This window comes from Neophocaena asiaeorientalis, unplaced genomic scaffold, assembly GCF_003031525.2.
Source record: "Neophocaena asiaeorientalis asiaeorientalis breed wild unplaced genomic scaffold, Neophocaena_asiaeorientalis_V1.1 scaffold14, whole genome shotgun sequence".
NCBI classification, from domain to species: Eukaryota; Metazoa; Chordata; class Mammalia; order Artiodactyla; family Phocoenidae; genus Neophocaena; species Neophocaena asiaeorientalis.
The window spans coordinates 1,201,801-1,207,800 of NW_020175192.1; the positions used below are offsets into that span (position 1 = coordinate 1,201,801).

General features: G+C 47.8%; 1 protein-coding gene across 4 annotated transcripts in view; it reads right to left on the reverse strand.

Moving 5' to 3' along the window:
* The window catches only part of CSGALNACT1 (chondroitin sulfate N-acetylgalactosaminyltransferase 1), a 255,249-nt gene extending 254,831 nt beyond the window's left edge, over positions 1-418 (reverse strand). For 3 of the 4 annotated variants that reach the window (XM_024765173.1, XM_024765172.1, XM_024765176.1), the window contains exon 1: positions 348-418. The gene's annotated coding sequence lies outside the window, so the exon portion shown is untranslated. The remainder of the gene's footprint in view (positions 1-347) is intronic. The other variant, XM_024765174.1, reaches the window with a different exon arrangement.
* Positions 419-6,000: the final 5,582 nt, after the last annotated feature.

A 6,000-nucleotide genomic window follows, 5' to 3' on the forward strand; every position in this document is an offset into this window, starting at 1 on the left:
AATTCAGCTGGTCACTCTCACACCCTTCTCTCCTCCTCCCCTCCCATCCCAACACCCCCCAGAAAACAAGACGCCAAGTGAACCTGGGGCCAAAGAGGAGAGAAAGAAAGTGCACCCGAGTCCCACACGCTTCTGGAACCCCCGTTACGCTGGGTTTAGGTGGATTTTTCCAAAGCACCACGAATGCTGGTTTTTAACTTAAAAATAGATGTCTAATCCCTCTCCATCCCCAATCACACACGGCCTGTACACAGTAAACCACAGCAGGGAGAAAGCTGTTTATACCCCCTCTTTCTTTGTCTGCCAGTACACCCCCCAACCCCTCCCCAATTTAATCTTTAACTCACCCAAATTAGGAGGAATTCTGTTTCTGGCCTTAACAGGCTTCACAAAAGGGCCAAGAGTGTGTGAACCAAAGCCCAGCTCAGCCATATGTGCGTTGTGGGGAGGGATCAGCGTTTCCTCAACATCCTCAAAGGAAACGTTACTTCCTAAAAGGAAAACTGTGGAGGGGCTGGTGGTCCCCTCGGGGCCGTCAGTCTGCTGCCACTCAGGCCGCCTGGAACGTGAACCCGGGCGCCAAAGGCACCACACGGGGCTTAGGGAGTGTCTGTTCCTCACCCGAAGCCCACCAGGCCCGCAGGAGATTCCTTCTTAGTCTCCAAGCTCGAGGGAAGGAGAGGGATCGCTGTCAACAGGGATAATAAATGTCTGTGGGCCACACCCGAGGGCATCTGGAGGCTAAGGTCCCCCCAGGATGTGGTCCCCTGGGGGGGATGCCAAGCACAGGCCTCTGGCTTATCTTCACACTTCCCTCCACACCTTATCTGAGCAAAATCAACACCACAGACAGTCCTCAAGCTAAAATACATCACAAAAGGAAAACTCGTGACTCTCTGGGTCTGTGAGAAAGGGGGCCGCAGACAGGCCCTGGGAAAGCTCTCCCAGCGCTGAGGGGTCCGCCCGACAGGAGGCTGCTCCCTCTCTGATCTGTTGACCACAGCCATCCAAGGCCGGGAAATCCGGAAGGCAGCTCAAGGTAAACGCAGCATGAGTTTCAACAGGATCTGAGAACACCAGCAGTGCCGGTGGAAACACTGGCGCTGAGGGCAGGAAATTCTTGTTTGGTTGACAGATCAAGCAGTTCTGTGTCCAAAAGGCACTGCACAATTATGCACAACCAACGACAACCTTTAAATCCCAATGAATAATGCTGGGACCCAGTAACACCACAGGTGCCAACCTACTTACCGATCATTTCCTATAAAGCTGCCCGATTTAAGATGAGGACGTACCTGTGGGTAGGTCAGCAGCAGGAACCACGCCCCTACCAGCACTACGATGAGTGACACAGCGCCACAGGTGGGGGTCCGTTTATTTAAAGAGTCATTGATCAAAAGTGGGAAGTACGGAGGTCATTCTGGAGAATCTGGCCTCTGTAACTTAGCATCTGAACAGGCACACGTCTGATAACTGTGCAGGGACAGCAGACGCCACCCAGGGTGGTACCGGGTGGGCCAGAGTGTAAAGTCACCCTCCTCAGGGGTCACATTCAAATTAAATCTATAGCAGGGACGAAGGTTTAACTGACATGCTCTTTAAAATCCACCCCAAACGGGCTTCCCTGGTGGCGCACTAGTTGAGAGTCCGCCTGCCGATGCAGGGGACACGGGCTTGTGCCCCGGTCCGGGAAGATCCCACATGCCGCGGAGCGGCTGGGCCCGTGAGCCATGGCCCCTGAGCCTGCGCGCCCAGGAGCCTGTGCTCCGCAACGGGAGAGGCCACAGCAGTGAGAGGCCCACGTACCGCAAAAAATAATAATTATAATAAAATCCACCCCAAACGGGCTTCCCTGGTGGCGCAGTGGTTGAGAGTCCGCCTGTCGATGCAGGGGACACGGGTTCTTGCCCCGGTCCGGGAAGATCCCACATGCCGCAGAGCGGCTGGGCCCGTGAGCCATGGCCGCTGAGCCTGCGTGTCCAGAGCCTGTGCTCCACAATGGGAGAGGCCACAACAGTGAGAGGCCCGTGTACCGCTTAAAAAAAAAAAATTCCACCCCAAAGCACTCTTTAAACTATATTAGACATAAACAACAAAACCACTCGGCAGCTCCATTCTGAGCGAGCACGAGGAACCAGGCAGAGACAGAGACAAAGATGGGGGCGGGGGAGGGAGGGAAGGGAATGGAACCTGAGAAGTGCGGTTTCATTTAGTTCTGAGGTCAAGGTAATCGATCACATTACCCTGTCTTATTTCTTATGGTTTAATGGTCGAACGATGTAATATTTCTACAGGCGAAGGAACATATGCAGCACACGCACCTAAGTTATGAAGCAAACCAGTAAATTCAGCACCCATGACGCACCACCCACAGAGCGGCACCCACCCTGTCACATCACGTGGAGGCCCCCTGCATTGGGAGGGCTTTTTTTTTTTGTAATATTTATTGATTTGGCTGCATCGAGTCTTAGTGGCAGAACGCAGTATCTTTAGTCAAGGCGTGTGGGATCTAGTTCCTTGACCAGGGACTGAACTCGGGGCCCCGGCATTGGGAGCGCAGAGTCTTAGCCACTGGACAACCAGGGAAGTCCCCGGGTGACGTATTTAATCTCTGTTAGTCAGGCACTTAGGAGCTGATGCACTGATTAGAGATGACTCCAGGCTTCAGGGTCTTTTCCTGGAACTCACGGTCAGCCATGATTAGGGTTCCCAGCAGCTCACTGAGAAGGGAGGCTTCCCTCAAAGCCAACCAGATGGAACAGAGCCAAGCCGCTCTAGGTCCTCACCTGCACCCAGAGAGGAGCCACAGGAAACTGTGAGCACAGAGTGGAGGGGCGGCCAGTGCCCACCAGTGCTGGAGGGGTCCGATGCCCTCTCTCACCCCCTCACAGTTCCCCAAATGGGCACCCATTCCAATCCTCTCATTTACCACGATGTGGACTCGGCCACGTTATTTATTTATTAATTATTATTTTGGTCCCAATTAATTTTATTTGATATCTAAAATTTTTTCACTTTTATTTTATATTGGAGTCTAGTTGATTTACAATGTTGGGTTAGTTTAGGTGTACAGCAAAGTGATTCAGTTATACATATACGTGTATCTATTCTTTTTCAGATTCTTTTCCCATTTAGGTCATCACAGAGTATTAAGTAGGGTTCCCTGTGCTATACAGTAGGTCCTTGCAGATTATCTATTTTATATGTAGTATTGTGTATATGTTAATCCCACACTCCCGATTTATTGGCCACGTTATTTACCTGCTCTGAGTCTGTTTCATCACCTGTCCGTAATCTTCCCACCCCCAAGAAAAGGATCAGGTCAGAGTATATGAACGCTCCTTAGAGCCGATGATTATTGTATACATGCTTGTGTCTATATTTTTGTTTTTATTATTATTATTTGTTAGAATATACTGAGGGAAGACCAGGATACAGGCCCAGGACTGGGTTTCAGGGTACATTGCCCTATATTCTGATTAAATACAAAGAGACTGGTACATCTTTTCAGGAAAGAAGTTACCCTTCTTTAGGTCTTAGAAAAAGGACAAACTTATGTTCAGTGGCCCTTCAAGGCCTCCTGATATTAAAATTCATTCTCATTTAACAAATATTTCACACGTATATGTATCATGCCAGGCACCGTGCCGGGCAAGGAACAGGGTGTAAACAAGAAATCAGGGTCCTGCCCTCAAGGGGTCCATTTTCTAATGGGGGCGGGGAGACAATAAGCAAGTGAACAAATTCACAGAGCATTTCGGATGGCTCCCATGTGAGGAAGGGAACAGAGAGGTGCCATGCTTTGGCCCAGCTAGTGAGGGGTGGTGGGGCGTTTAGAAAGGCTGGTCTAGGAAGGGCCATCGGAAGACGTACAGCAGGTGATCCTGGGCCGAGGAGGCACTTGGTGAGTCCAAGAGCCCGGGGATGTGACTGTCTGGGTGTGGCCTGGAGTCTCCAGGCTCTGCAGGTGTTTCTGATGCACGGCCTGAGTTAAGCACCACCCAGGTAAGCCTGTAAGTAGGCTCAGGACAGAGCCCTGGGGCACCAGGGGATTGCGGCCTTCCACTTCGGAACCTTTGCTCCAGAAGCATGGCCAGGTGAGGGGGCGTGTCCACAGCAGGTGTACAGGAGTAATTACTTCTTTCACTTTACAGCCTGGAGGGAGGCAAGACAGTGTGTGTGCAATATTTACTCCCTGGAGCCTTGACTTTTCCTCCTGAAGGAATACTTCTAGGAAAAACATTACAACTAAATCAGCATACTCTATATCCCTGGAAACTGCCCACTGCTTCTCATTTCAAGTGTTAAAAAAAATACCAAAAGAAGGCATAAATTCATTATGATTGTCTCTGGCATTCCATAAAATGAATGATTAGAAATTAACACAGCATGACTCTGTATGGGGAGTGAACAGGTTTTATAATCCACATGTCAAGAAATAATAAGCAGCTGAGCATCCGTGGCTGCAGGCACCCAGCTGACTTTATGGCCCATCGTAAAGCAGAAAAGTCATCCATACAAAGGATGGTTCCTATAAAAGAAGCTGATCATCACTGCAACCATTATATGCCCCGTGACAGGAAGCTCACCAAACTCACCACAGTGGCTTCCTCTGGGGAGGAGAAGGACAAAGAGTCCTTTCATCAGAAATATCTTACTTCTTTCATTTAAAACAATCTGAAGCAAACATGGCACAATAGTTATGAATTCTAGGGAGTGGTCCATGAGTGCTTATTGTATTTATACTTTATTAAAAAGAGAAAGAGAGAGAGAACATTTAAAGGGTAAAAAAATTCTTCATTTAACATTTCTTGCATAATGTGTTAAATTGGCTGAAACCGTATAATTATTTCTTACCATGACTGTTTGCCAGTTTCTGAGGCAATGATCCAGAATTCATCATTACCACTTGTGCTCCTGTTATATTTATACACAAGGGCTAAGGAAAATCTGTTCAATGCTGTGCAGATTGTCTACTTCACACTCTTCTCTCTTATTCGATTGAATAGAAGAGGACCTTAAGTGCCTCTCTGCCATTCTTCATAAAAGTACTGCAGACAGTCTCCATAATTTCCCAGGAAGACTGATCCTGACTCACCTCTTCCAGAGCCCTACCACTGACTTAGACATTTGGGTCAATCTCTACATATTCTTTTTTTCCCTTAATTTATGCTCTCAATATACATCTGTTTCAGAGGGCAATACAACTTTAGGTTCTCACATGTCTTTACAGGATAATTCATGGTCTTGTGCTAAGTCAGGCCCAATAAAAAGCAAGAAATCATCAAAATGACAGTTGAGTAGTGCTGGGGCAGGCGCAGGAAATACAGAAACTGAAAGTTTTAGAATGGATATTTTCATCCTGAAATGTTTCTTAATCAATTGTACAGCAGTAGAAAACATTACCTTCCTGCAGGAAGGTGCAGTGGGGAGGAAGTAGAAAAAGAGACAAAGGAAGAGATTCTAACAAGTTCAACAATAAATTTTAACAGGATTCACATTGGTCGATCAAACCCTGTGAGTTGACTGGCAAGAAGTAATATATCCCAACACTGTGGTGTCAATTTAAAGGAACAACACAAATAAAACTTAAGCTTACAGAGAAGCTTTTACAGTATAAACTCCTAAATCAATATTATCATTACATCTAAAAATTAATATTTTTCACAAACTTACGGTTACCAAAGGGGATAGCAGGACTCGGGGGAGAGATAAATTAGGATTTTGGGATTGACATCTACAAGCAAGAAATATATAGTAATATATAAAATAGGTAAACAGGGTACTTCCCTGGTGGCGCACCGGTTAAGAATCCACCTACCAATGCAGGGGACGCGGGTTCAAGCCCTGGTCCGGGAAGATCCCACATGCCGCGGAACAACTAAGCCCGTGCACCACAACTACTAAGCCTGCGCTCTAGAGCCCAAGAGGCACAACTGAGCCCGCAAGGCACAACTACTGAAGCCCGTGTGCCTAGAGCCTGTGCTCTGCAACAAGAGA